We start from the raw sequence: 15,081 nt of genomic DNA, 5'->3' as shown, positions 1-15,081 counted from the left end.
AGGTTGGTTTGTACGATGGTCTGGGCTGTATCCACAATTCTTCGCAATTTCTTGCAGTCTTGGAGCAGTTCCCAAACGATGCTGTGATGCATCCTGATAAAAAGCTTTTTGCCGCGCATCTGCAAAAGTTGGTGAGAGTTGTTGGGGACATGCCAAACTTCTTAAGCCTCCAAAGGAAGTAGAGGCATTAGTGTGCTTTCTTGCCGATTGTTTCAATATGGCTGGTCCAGGACAAGTTGCTGGTGATATTTACTCCTAAGAACTTGAAGCTTTCAACCATCTTTCAACCATCCCTGGGATGGCAGGACTTTCATATGAAGAAAGACTGGATAGACTCGGCTTATACTCGGTGGAATTTAGACGACTGAGGGGGGATCTTATAGAAACATATAAAATTCTTAAGGGGTTGGAAAGGCTAGATGTGGGAAGATTGTTCCCGATGTTGGGGAAGTCCAGAACCAAGGGTCACAGCTTAAGGATAAGGGGGAAGTCTTTTAGGACCGAGATGAGAAAACATTTCTTCACACGGAGAGTGGTGAATCTGTGGAATTCTCTGCCACAGAAGGTAGTTGAGGCCAGTTCATTGGCTATATTTAAGAGGGAGTTAGATGTGACCCTTGTGGCTAAAGGGATCATGGGGTATGGAGAGAAGGCAGGTATAGGTTACTGAGCTGGATGATCAGCCATGATCATATCGAATGGCGGTGCAGGCTCGAAGGGCCGAATGGCCTACTACTGCACCTATTTTCTATGTTTCTATGTTTCTATCTTCACTTTGGTGCCATCAATATACCGCTTCACTTTCTGAAGTCGATCACAATCTACAATGGATATACATGGATGTTGCCAAGATTTGAGAGCTTGAGCTATAGGCAGTGGTTAGGCAGGCTCGGGCTTTATTCCTTGGAATGCAGGAGGTCGAGGGGACATCTTGTAGAGGTGTGCAGGATCATGAGAGGAATTAGTGGAAATATGAGCCAAACGCGGGCAGCTGGGACGTGTCGACAGGACAACTTGGTCGGCATGGGTAAGTTAGGTTGAATGGCCTGCATCCGTGCTACATGACACTATGACTCTATGAGAGGTTGGGCAGGCTATGACTTTACTCCTTGCAGCACAGGAAGCAGAGGGGTGATCTTATAAAGCTGTATAAAATCTTGAGGGGAATAGATATTGTGAATGCACAGAATTTTTTACTCAGTTTAGTGGAATCAAAGACTAGAGGAGATACATTTAAGGTGAGAGGGGCAAGATTTAATACGAACCTGAGGGGCAACATTTTCACCCAGAGGGTGGTGAAGATATGGAACGAGTTGCCAGAGAAGGTAGTTGAAGCAGGTACTATAACAGCATTTAAAAGACACTTGGGCAAGTACATGGATCAGAAAGGTTTGGGCCAAATGCAGGCAAATGGAATTAGCTTAGATGGGCCATTGATATAGGCTGAAGAGCTGGTTTCCGTGGTGTATGATCCTACGATTCTAAAGAACATGGAAGCTCAATATTGGAGAGGTATATGCAAATAATGGAAGAATATGGATCACATGCAGTCAGAGGAGATAGTTTAACTCACATTATGTACAGCATGGACAAAGATCATAGAACAGTTCAGCATGGGCCTTTGAACGGCCCACAATGTTTATGCTAAGCATGATGCCAAGTGACACTGAACCCATCTGCCTGTACATGCTCCACATCCCTCTATTCTCTGCACGTCCATGTTCCTCTAAAAGCCTCTTCAGCACCACTTTCGCATCTGCCCTCACCACCATTCTATGCCCCAATACTCTGTGTAAAATAACATTACATATTGGACATTAAACCTTATCCCTCACCTTATAGCTATGCCCTCTAGTGTTGGACATTTCTACCCTGGGAAAAATGTTCTGATTGTCTACCTACCCTATCAAAACATTATTTTATGTCCTTCCATCAAATCTCCCCCCAACCTCTGACATAGAAAAAAGGTGCAGGAGGAGGCCATTCGGCCCTTCGAGTAAGCACCACCATTCATTGTGATCATGGCTGATCATCCCCAATCAGTAACCCGTGCCTGCCTTCTCCCCATATCCCTTGATTCCACTAGCCCCTAGAGCTCTAGCTAACTCTCTCTTAAATTCATCCAGTGATTTGGCCTCCACTGCCCTCTGTGGCAGAGAATTCCACAAATTCACAACTGTCTGGGTGAAAAAGTCCCTTCTCACCTCAGTTTTAAATGGCCACCCCATTATTCTAAGACTGTGGCCCCTGGTTCTGGACTCCCCCAACATTGGGAACATGACATTCCAGAGAAAACAATCCAAGTCTATCCAACCTCTCCCTGAAGCTGAAACTCTCTCATCCAGGTATTATTCCGGTAAACCTCCTCTGCACCATCTCCAAAGTCTCAACATCTTTGCTGTAATGGGGCAACTGGAACTACATACCATACTCCAACTAATAGTGTGGGTCAAAGGACCTGTTCCTGTGCTGTGCAGTACTGTGTACATTTATGTTCTCTGAATCAGTTGGGAAGGTGGGACACAGAATGACAAAGGGGACAAATGTGACAAGGGAAAGCTAGTTGATTTGATAGAGGAAGCAGAAGGAAGCATGTAAGGACGCAGAAAGTGATGGTTGAAGGTTGTTTTTTTTGGACTGGAGGCCTGTGACTAGCAGTGTGTCTCAGTGTTTGGTGCTGGGCCCATTGCTGTTTGTGGCTTACATCAACAATTTGCATGGAGAATGCATGATTAGTAAGTTTACTGATGACACTAAAGAGGGTGGTACTATAGTGAAGTTGATTATCAAAGATTACAGCAGGACCTTGATCAGCTGGGCTACGGAATGATTACAGGAGTTTAATGGTGTCACCTATCCATGCTCTCCTGAGACATTGCACGAGCAGCTAAGCTACTCCAGCACTCCACATCACCTACTGCGTACAGTTAGGATGTTGTGCTACAAATGAGGGAGCATTTGGAGTATTGCGTTCAGTTTTGGTCATCCTGCAAGAAGAAGGATGTTGTTAAGCTGGAAAGAGCGCAGAGAAAGAGGAAGAGATGTTGCATTTTACAAGGCGTTCATAGTAAATGGTAGGTCCTTAAGGAGTATTGTAGAGCTGAGAGATCGAGGAGTGCAGGTAGACACAAAATGCTGGGGTAACTCAGCGGGACAGGCAGCATCTCTGGAGAGAAGGAATGGGTGACGTTTCGGGTCGAGGCCCTTCTTCAGACCCTTCTAGGAGTGCAGGTGTATAGTTCCTTGAAAGTTGTGTCGCAGGTAAGGTGGTCAAGAAGGCATTTGGTATATTGGCATTCATCAGTCAGGAAACCAAGTAGAAAAAAGGAACTGCAGATATGGTTTACAAAACTGAAGGAGCAACATTAATAATCTGCTTGGGTCGCTTACCACCCAAAGGTATGAACATTAAATTATATTTTAATTACAAAGCCCTTCTCGTCCTTCTTCCCCCATGTAACGCTCCCCCCCCCCCCCCCCCCCCCCCCCACTCTCCTGTGTTCCACCTGGACTCACACCTATTTCTCCTCTCTCACTCCCATTCCACCTACATTCCAGTCTCTAGCTTCACAAATCGCAGCTCTCCAATTCTTTCGTCTCACACCTGTCTTTTTATCCCTGGTCTTTGTCCAACTATTTGCCTATCAACTAACACTCCCACCCGTGTTGACCTATTACTTGCCTAGCTTTGTCCTGCCCCCCCTCCCCCCCGCCCTTCTAGTTTTCTTCCCCCTCAATCAGTCTGAATGGTTCCGACCTGATACGTCACCTATCCATGTTCTCTTGAGATGCTGCCTGAGCAACTGAGCTGCTGCACTACCCTGTGACTCCTGTTGTGGACAAAAGCTTAGGTGTTATGCTACAAAAGTGGGTGGTTTTCCAGATATTGAAGATGGTTGTGAAAGATTGCAGCAGGATCTAGATCGATTGGTCAGGTGGGCAGAGGAATGGTTGATGGAATGTAATGCAGAGAACATTTTGGGATGTCGAACAAGGGCAGGACCTACACAGTGAATGGCAAGCCTCTGGGGAGTGTTGCAGAGCAGCAGGATCCAGGAGTACAAATGCATGGTTCCTTGAAGGTCGAGTCACAGGTAGATAAGGTGGTCAAAAAGGCTTTTGGCACTTTGGCTAGCATCAGTCCGAGTATTGAGTATAGAAGTTGGGAGGTCATGTTACAGTTGTATAAGGCGTTGGTGCGTCCGCATTTAGAATAGTGTTCAGTTCTGGGTACCAATGTTGTCGGAAAGATATTGTCAAGCTTGAAAGGGTTCAGAAAAGAATTACGAGGATGTTGCCGGGACTAGAGGGTGTGAACTTTGGGGAGAGGTTGAGTCGGCTGGGTCTCTATTCCTTGGAGCGCAGGAAGATGAGGGGTGATCTTACAGCGGTGTATAAAATCATGAGAGGAATAGATCAGGTAGATACACAGTCTCTTGCCCAGAGTAGGGGAATTGAGGACCAGAGGACATAGGATCAAGGTGAAGGGGAAAAGATTTAATAGGAATCTGAGGGGTAACTTTTTCACACAAAGGATGGTGAGTGTATGGAACAAGCTGCCAGATGAGGTAGTTGAGGCTGGGACTATCCCAATGTTTAAGAAACAGTTAGACAGATACATGGATAGGACAGATTTGGAGGGATATGTATCAATAGCAGGCAGGTGGAGCTAGGGTAGCTGGGACATGTTGGCCGGTGTGGGCAAGTTGGGCCGAAGGGCCTGTTTCCACACTGTATCACTCTATGATTCTATGACTAAATTAGGGCACATTTGGAGTATTGTGCTCAAATTTGGTCGCCCTGCTATAGGAAGGATGTTGTTAAGCTGGAAAGGGTGCCATCAAAATTTACGAGGGCCAGGACTTGGAAGGCCTGAGCTACAGGGAGAGGTTGGGCAAGCTAGGACTTGTTCCTTGGAGCACAGGAGTCTGAGAGTTGATCTTACAGAGGTGTATAAGATCATGAGGGGAATAACTAGTGTGAATGCACAGTCTTTCCCCCCAGAGTGGGGGAATGCAGAACCAGAGGATAAAGGCTTAAGGTTTAATAGGATTTAATAGGAACCTGAGGGGCAGCATTTTCACACAGAGGGTGGTGAGCATTTGGAACAAGCAGTGGGAAGAGGTAGTTGAAGCTGGTACCATAACAGCATTTGAATAGGTACATGGAAAGGAAAGGTTTAGAGGGATATGGGGCAAACGCCATGTGGGACTCGTGTACATGGGCAAGTTGGGCTGGAGGGCATGTTTCCGTGCTTAACGACTCAATCAAAGTGTGAGGTGTTGCACTTTGGTACATCCAGCTAGGGAAGGACTTGCACAGTGAATGGTTGAGCGCTATAGAGTGTTGCAGGGCAGAGAGATCAGGGAGAACAGGAGTATGGTTCCTGAAAACTGGTGAATCTACTGGACAGTATAGTGAAGACGACATTTGGCATAATTGCCAACATTGGCGACACAAGGAACTGCAGATACTGCTTTACCAAAACAAACACAAAGTACTGAAGTAACTCAGCAGGTCAGGAAGCATCCCTGGAGGACGTGGAAAGGCAATGTTTCAAGTTGGGTCCTTTCTTTAGACTGACTGTAGTGGGGGAAAGAAAGCTGAAAGAGAGGTGCGTGCAGAACAAAGTCTGGATGTGATAGGTGCCTATGGGTGAATGACAGGGGAGAGAGGGGGGTGGACAAAAACGGGGAGGTAGTGTTACCTATCATTGAAAAATTCAATGTTCACACCATTGGGTTGTAAGCTTCACGTGGAATACGAGTTGTTGATCTCCAGTTTGAGTGTGGTCTCACTCTGGCAATGGAGGAGACCCAGACAGAAAAGCTGGTGTGGGAAGGGGTGTTAAAATGGTTAGCAACTGGGACATCCAGGGTGACCAAGGCCAACACTTTCAAAGGGATCCCACCACCAGTCACATATTTCCATCCCCACTCCTTCCACCTTCTGCAGAGACCGCTCTCTCCGCAACTCCTAGGTTCTTCCCTTCCCACCGCCTCCCCAGGTACTTTCCTCTGTAACTGCAGATTTAACACTTATCCATATACCTCCTCCCGTACCTCCATCATGGGACCCCAGCAGTCCTTTCGTGTGAGCCAGGTTCACATGCACCTCCAGTAACCTCATATACTGTACCCGGTGTTCCTGATGTGGCTTCCTTTACATCGGCAAGACCATGAGTACACTAGGTGACCGTTTCCTTTGACTATGTGCTCAGTCTACCTAAGCATACTGGATCTCTCTGTTGCCATTTTAACTGCCCTTCCATTCTCATATCAACCTTACTGACTGGTCAGTAAACAAACACAGTCATAGGGAAAGCAATACATTCATAATTTTTTTAATAAATCAATCAAATTGGTCAGCTGGATCTCCCACGAACAAAGCCATGGGAATCATCTTTAATTAATCCTCATCTTTCCAAGAATTTTCCCACCACTGATATGATGGCAATTGAGTAGGGTCTTGCCCAGTCCACATGTGGCAAACTGCGAATGGCAGGGATGGGCACAGCCTTTATCCCAGGGTACAGGAATCTAAAACTGGAGGGAATCATTTAAAGTGAGAGGAGGAAGATTTAAAAGGGGCCAGAGGCAGTGGTAGAAGCAAGTACAATTATAATGTTTATAAGACATTTGAACAAGTACATGGGTAGGAAAGGTTTTGAGGGATACTAGACCGTGGACCCGTTGGGCCCAAACCTCTCCTGCATTGGTGCAGCACCATCTGTTAACTGAGAACCTATGGATCCCACTAACAATTTCTGTATTACACCATTGTAATACAGATTTGCCAATCCTTGCCATGCCAATTATTAGCTTATGATAATTTAGATTAGTTTAGTTTAGAGGTACAGCACGGATACAGGCCCTTCGAGTCCAGACCGACCAGCGATCCCCGTACAGTAGCACTATCCTACACACTAGGGACAATTTACAATCTTTACCTAAGCCAATTAACCTACAAACTTGTACGTCTTTGGTGTGAGGGAGAAAACTGGAGCACTTGGGGAAAACCCACACAGGTCACAGGGAGAACGTACAATCTCCGTCCAGGCAACACTTTGTCAGGATCAAACCTGGGTCTCTGGCACTGTAAAGCAGCAACTCTACTGCTGCGCAACCGTGCTGTTTTAATAAGGCATCATTCACATCAGGTGTATTCTCAATGGGTAATGGAAAAACCTCCAAGGCTAACTGGCCCACTCCTGCTTTCAGAATACTGCAAGTCCTCATCAGTCCAATTGTGATTAATTCAGATAAAAGCAAAACACACCATGTTTAAATAAATAAAGGTTATAATTTCTTCAATAAATTTACAGTTCATAACTTATGAATGTCAAACCAACAATTTCAACAAACCTACATTTTAGAATATCAGATACAAAGAAAAATGAACAGCTTGATTTTCAGATTACAGGCAAAGACAAAAAATTCAAATTCAATAAACTCTTTCCATGAGTCATTGCGCACCAATATACTTGCACCTCAGCAAGCAAGTGCTATTTTTAACCCACACTGGTGCTTTTCAGAGTTCGGGTATGTAGCAGCTACGAAAAATGAAAAACAATAAGCCAACATTAGATAGACGCAAAATGTGGAGTAACTCAGCGGGTCAGGCAGCATCACTGGAGAAATGGATAGGTGACGTTTCGAGTTGGGACCCTTCTTTAAACCCAATATTAGTGCTGAGTTAATGAGGGAGAAAACGTTCAAATTTGAATTAAAAGACACCATCTAAAAATGAAGGTTACTTTTCACATTGACACACCAGTTTGAGGGTTTTACAGACAAGGATAAAGCTGCCTACTATCACTAAAGCCAAACTGAAATCATCTTTTTCAGTATTAACATTTGTACGTTTAAGCATCAGGTAGGATGTTACATTTCTAATCACCTTGACCCAGTGTTCTACCATCAAGAAATCTTAAATAATCTGCTCTCAAAAAGAATATTTCACATGTTTGTATCATAAAGCAGCCATTCAAATGTGTTGGGTTGCAGATCAAGCTGTTAACAGCATTCTAACTAGCATCAAACAGTATCCAGAACTTGAACAATGCACCTTTTAACATTGATATGTTAAAACCTTTTCATATAGCGCCTTTTCATATCGTCTTCCAAAGCCATCAGTATGTTCTGGAGTCCTGAAGCACAGACAGTGATGGAGAACAGTCTTGCTAGGTTGAGGAAATCTACTCCTAAATTCAGTGCCAGATCTGACAAAACTCACTGATTTCACTGAGGATTGTAAGGCACAGATTTATTTTTTAATCATTTCTGTTCACATAAACATTTTTATTTTAAGCGTTTTCTGTTTGCAGCCAAATTTAATTTTAACAGAACTTTAATGAATTTTAGAAACACAAGAGTCTACAAATGCTGGAGACCTGACAATAAACAATTTGCTGGAGAGCCACGCAGCAGTTCTGGGCGTAGAGGTACCTGTTGATATTTCGGTTAAGACCCAATCCTGTTGCAGGATTTCCACCTGAAAACATCAATGCTTCCTTTCTACCCAGCAGTTTATTTTGTTGGTAGTTCTTAAATATCTGAATATCAGAGATATTAAGTATTACGATTGCAGTTTTCACAGCATGTAGAGAGAGCCCTGTCCCCAGAGAGCTGGACATGGCATGCTGGGTCCTTCCCCCATCACAGGCAACCAGCTGAGCACAAATTATTTACCTAAAGAGCTGCAACAGTCCAAGTTAATCTGATCAAAGCAACATGTGCAAAGCCAGTGATATGTGAGAGTTCACTAAACTTTTCACTGCATGAGGAAATTGCAGATGCTGGTTCACACCGAAGATAGACACAAAACGCTGGAGTAACTCAGGGGAACAGGCAGCATCTCTGGATAGAAGGAATGGGTGACGTTACCCATTCCTTCTATCCAGAGATGCTGCCTGTTCTCCTGAGTTACTCCAGCATTTTGTGTCTGTCTTCGGTGTAAACCAGCATCTGCAATTCCTTCCTACAAATGACTGAAATCTAGTTCTTTCCCATTGGGTTGTTGGGGTAAGGAATAGAAAATTGCAATGAAAAGCCAGGGTTTGGTCACAAAGTAGTTTATAGATGCCAACAATCTACAACCAGCACTCAGTTAAACTAATATGGCACAATAAATTAAACATACATTTTATTCCTTATATTAGTGAATTCTAACTGAAGCTATTGATGTATTGGAGCTAAAAGCTCAACCTTCAGACACATAACAGTCAGTTACCCATCTGATGATGTTCGTTGTAGAACAATCAGAAGCCATCAATGCAGTACTAGATTTTTTTCTGGCATCAATATAGAAATAGAGGAAACTTCCTCAAATATTAACATCAATGCCAGATTTTCAACATTCAAAAAAGGTAACATCAAAATGAAAACATAATTAAAAACATCAAAATTAAAAAATCTCTCTACAGAATGCAAGACAGTTTAACAGACCCACATCTTGCATGAATGGACAGTGCACAACTCTGAAATAGTCTTGTGATGTTCAACTTCATTCTAGGACGTGCAGACATAGGGTTTGAAAATGGGCCGCCATTTGCACTAAAAGACACAACTTTCCACCATGCTCTGAAACAACTGCTTTTTGGAAGATCAAATACAGGAGGAGCGGGGGGAGGAGGGCATTCTGGGGAAGAGGTTTATGCGGGGGAGTGGGACTGATGACAAATACTGTGCAAAATAAAACAATGGTACAAATACCTCAGTTGGAAAAAATACATAGAATGAGATAATGATGCGAGGACAAAGAACAAAATAAGTGAAGTACAAATAATAAAAAAATGTGGTATATTTGATTGTTCTTGTTAACATGAACAAGATCAGACTTATACAATACATTTCTTTACTTCATCACTTGTTGAACCCTTTTTTCTTTTCTTTACTTTTCCAGGCTATCGTTTCTTAGAAGATTCCTTAAGATTTTATAGAAATTACTTTGGATCTTTACAGATTATTTTACAATTGAGAGTAGATGGGGAAAACTGCTCTCATTCCAATTGAGAGAGGCATTAAATAGGCTGACCCACTCTCTCTTAGTTTATTTGTGCAATGAATGTTTTTATGTTCTTTGGAGAGAGATGGGAGTGGTTTTAACCAAATGAGTTTAACGTTGTGTGCGCTGCTCTTGACCTAGTGATCACATAGCTATTATCAATGATTTGGTTAAAGGTATGAGCATCAACCACAGGATTGTGGAGAGATTCAGGCTAAAGACTGGTTTACAAATTAATGTCAAAATGTCAGCTGGTTTTTATAAGTCCACTAAAAATAAAACTATCATCGATACAAGACAAAATGGAAAATTAATGAAACAGATTTGGATTTTATTGATCCAAACTCTTTGCAAAAGTATTTACATGGAAGGGTTGACCTTTGGAAGTTTTAGTGAAGGCCTCAAACAGAGATTAGCTAGGTGGTCAATTATTGCTGACAAAGCTAGGCTTAGACCTATTCAGAAGCTAGAGTTGTTTAAGATTTATGTGGCATCTCATCTTTACTACACCCTTATATTAAACAAGGTATCACAAACCATGAAAAGAGGTATCATACAATGTATTTAACTAGATATCACACAATGTATTAAATGAGGTATTACAAAATGTATTTACATGTATGGATAAGATTGTCAAAAATATTGTTGGTAGGTTCTACATTTACCTCTCTGTATGAACAAAGGTTTGTTGCATTTGAAGGCTTGTGATGGTGGTCTGGGATACCCAAAGTTGGTGACCAGATCCCCAGTGAGATCATTAGTAACACTCATGGAGTATTGCGAAGGGGTAGAGGAACCCTTCTCCCTACGTCCTTCATGGAGACCAAGGTCCTGAGGTTTGTAATCTTGTGTCTTAAGGATTATCATGGATGGGAATTTTGTTGTGCCGCTAATCACCTCGGCAATATCAGTAGAAATGTGAACAGCTGGATGAAGGAAAAGTTTGATAGCTTATTTTAGGTGTGATTCCGGCTCTAAGAAATGAATAAAGGGCATGAGTTATTTCTCGGAAGCCAACGTCAATAAATTAATTAATTAATGTTAAGTACTAACGCTCATTCAATAAAAGGCAGTTTAAATCTTGCAGGTGTTGCAGCTTGACTAATGAAACATTGAGGATTGCCGTGGGATTGCTATCCTGCTGATAAGTTACCCCCTATTAAGAGACTTAATCGGATTGTTGATCTTCTGTGAACACAGTTTGAATGGTCTACATTTAAGGAACAATGATGGTGGATGCTGAATTTTGGATAACGTGTTTAAAGGGATGTGGTTCCAGCTATCATTGATGTCACTGTTAGATTTTAAAACAATGATGGATCGTGGAAAAGCCTTGCATTGAGCAGGCTCAAAAAATGTCCTTCTTAAAGAAGGAGTTAAGGGTTTCTGCCACATCAATGAGGTTGCAGCTTTTGGATTTGTTGTTGGAGCCAGAAGGTAGATGACCCCTGGAAATGACTCAGTAATGAGCTTTCTCGAGTTGCAAAGGTTAAAAACCTTTTCTGCCCTCGTTGGGAGGTCAGCTTTATCTTGGACAATTGAAATTCAACATTTTTATGGCACAATAATGTATTAGTATTGTGCTATACTACTATTGTGAATGTGGCGAGGATTTTATTATTTATATTGTTTTCATTCATGTAACAAGATAGATTTTGCTTTTGTGTTTGTACCTCGACACATGAGATGATTTATTAGTGGCAAGTAGCCAGGTCAACAGGGCAGCGATGGAAAGGCAACTTGAGGTGCACCACAGACCATACTAAAGAAAAATTGATATAGTTATTATCAATAGTATATCGGACCTAACGGTCCAATCTGGATACTGGATACTAAGGGGCTCTCTTTAATTTGAATTTTTCTAGTGCACAAAATACCATTTCAATTTACATTGCTTAAATCATTTTACTGGATAATTCAATTGCTATCAACAAATTCTACAATTTTAACATTATTCACTGCAAATATATTTTTCTTCTCCAATTTCGTCTAAAACAGATTTAACAAAACTCCTCAATCCTGTAGTGAAGGTGGTGAAGTTTTTTTAAACAGGGCAACGAATAAATCCTTCAGTAGATATCCACTTTAAACAAATGAACAAAATGCCATTGATTACAAACTAGATGGAGGGCTGTGTGAATCCAATAAACTAGTGCTGAGGGCCAGGCTGCCTGACATTAGATCAGCAGGTTTAGTTGAGAGATACAGCGTGGAAACAGGCCCTCCAGCCCACCGAGTCCATGCTGACCAATGATCACCCGTACACTAGTTATCCCAGTTTTGCATCCTGCACACTAGAGACAATTTACAGAAGCCATTACAAGCCTGAACGCCTTTGGGATGCGAGAGGAAACCAGAACACCTGGCAAACCCCACGTGGTCACAGAGAGAGAAAGGACAAACTATGTACAGATGGCACCCAGAATAGGAGTTCCAGGAGCAACTGAATTTGCTATTTAAACCAAGGATTAAATCAAGATGTATAAGGTATAAGGTTATAATGAAGCCTTGGCAGCCCTCTGTGGTCTTGAAGAAGCCAGTCAGAAGTGCATAATTGACCAAAATTAAATTATGGATTTTCATAAATCCAAGTAAGTGCCTCATTTTAAAACATCTGAAAGGAAGCATCACCTGGCTTCTGACCATTTTAAATTTCAGATCCTAAAGGCACAAATTAAGTAAGTTTTTAATTATGTTTGTTCTCATCTCATTGTACAGGCAAAGAGATGAATAGATGTTTTGATGAACTGTATCTTTACATTTACGAGCAGGCAGGAAGAAAATCAGAACAATTAAAAGCAGCCAGGTATCTCACCGACCTTTATAACCCCTCTGAAAACAAGTTAAAGATGAAATGCAGTCTTAAAAGAAAATGTACTAGTCCTCCAATGTACAGATCATTTCTCAAAACTTAAGCAAAAAAGGGTAGTGAGGTTCCACTGGTGGAGAAGTTAACAATCAGCATTCCCTGACATGGGGAGCATTTTTGAAATACATAGGAAGATAACGGTATCCAGAGTATATTACCTGCAAAAGTCGTGCAATAAAAAAAGCAACACAAAATTCCAAAAGGTACTTGGTTATCAGAAAAGGGAACACTTGCGGTAAGAAACAAGACTACGTTTACATAAGTTCTAAGGACCAAATGACCTCTGTGTTGCAAATCACTATGAAATAAAAGCTTAAAGTGCTTTTGTCTTCAGAGAAAGTAAACTCCCTTTCTCCACATCCTGGAATGGCATTGACATTTTTTTGGAAGGTGCATGTTACAATATTACATCAAAACAGAGCAAAACTACTAGATGGTCCAATCTTCAAGGATGATAGGTAGTGTTGACTGAGAATGTCTGTAAACACTACAGTTCAACTGGGGATCAATAAAACGCACAGTATCATGCACTTCAGTTTCTATATTTGAACTCTATGTAAAAAAGATCAAGGCATGTCCAAACGGTTTCAAGTGCAATGTTCTCATAAAAGTATAAGATATCCAATTCCTGATGATCTGCCATGATAGATTAAATAAATTAAATAAAGAAAAACTCAAGACTGCAGCATAGCCAAACCTGAAAAGCACCAGCACAAGTCCATGGAAATAGTGCACATATCGAGTATATACAAACATATTATATACAAAGAATCACAGACATATTGCAGTAGCAATACCAATGGCTCAATTCGACAGCAGTAACTCTTTCTTCCCAGAAAACAAATCGTAAACTGTTATAACATGCATCTCGCTCAAATGGAGAAATGTATGAAACAGTCGCAACACAAATGTAACACAAAGCTTGCCTGGTTTTCCCCGCAAGCTTTGATCTTGCAATTTATCCCACTAAATAAAACTGCAGTTCTAAATACCCATAGAAATATTAATGATAAATTACTTTCATTGTACTTTTCTCGCCCTCACGTACAATGTTTCCCTTCCCGAACTTTTGTAATACATTCAACTGAGGAGCAGTCAGAAACAATACATGACATTACTGAGCTAACACAGCAAACACAGACTTTGCTTTCACAAGAAGGGTGAAAGACCATGTAATGTGAAGCAAGCCTTCCCGTTCCCAATGGTGCAGCACAGAGACCCTACCAGCCAGCATCTTTCCGTTTCCTTCAGATTACAGGCGAAATGCAGATTCTTAAAATGCCAGGAATCTGCAAGCAGCTCCTTCACAATTTAAAATGTGCATGTCAGTGCTCTTGAAAAGCCACAAAATGTTAACTCCGATGGTACAATTTCAAGATGAAGCACTTTGCTTGACTGGGGTTAGGTTACTCCATCTTGCACTACGCTGCTGAAACAAATAAGCACCTCTGTCCAAAACACCATCATCCACATTCTGTTCACTCAGTCGACCTACTCAGCCCAATGGTCAATGGACCCAAGCAAGGCGAACAAGGTACCCTATGATGCATGGGTCCAAAAAAATCAGAGCAGGGGGTAACCAAGGGAGAGAAGCAACATGGGTCTAAAGCTGGTTCAGTTGAAGGAATCAGGGAATAGAGGTAAGGGGGAGAAGAATTATGTTTCGTGGGACAAGAACTGGCTGAAATATTGGATCTATCAGAACATCCTGATTGGGATCTTAGGAAGGAGGTAGAAGTGGATCATATGTGGCTAGGAAACCATGCGACTGAATGCTGTTGAGAGAAAATTACATGAGGAAATTAGGTCAGTAACTTTCTGGGAAACAAAGGTGTGTTGTTCAGTGATGCCCATACAGGGGAAGGATAGCTGGCTTGCAGCCTCCGCACTGCCCTCGGCAGCAGAATTGGTGGCCTTCGTGAATGTACCACTGCAAGCCTGGAAGGAATGTTAGCTAAGTAAGTACAGTGCAGAAATTAAGATAGATAGTCACAGTTAGTGATGAATAGATCACTAGCGGCCAGAAGGAAAGATTCAGTTGGATCCGGAATTCTAGTAACAGCAGAATGGGCCCATAGCCTAAGTTGAAGATGCTTAGCCGACAAATTGTGTAGCGGCATTGGAAGGACACAGTTTCACTTAGGGCTCAGAATTCACTGAAGTGGTGACTGAGGGAGATGGAACAAAGATCAATGCCGAAGTGACAA

This window comes from Rhinoraja longicauda, chromosome 26, assembly GCF_053455715.1.
Source record: "Rhinoraja longicauda isolate Sanriku21f chromosome 26, sRhiLon1.1, whole genome shotgun sequence".
NCBI classification, from domain to species: domain Eukaryota; kingdom Metazoa; phylum Chordata; class Chondrichthyes; order Rajiformes; family Arhynchobatidae; genus Rhinoraja; species Rhinoraja longicauda.
The sequence above is the reverse complement of the archived record's forward strand: the minus strand, read 5'-3'. Positions refer to the sequence as shown.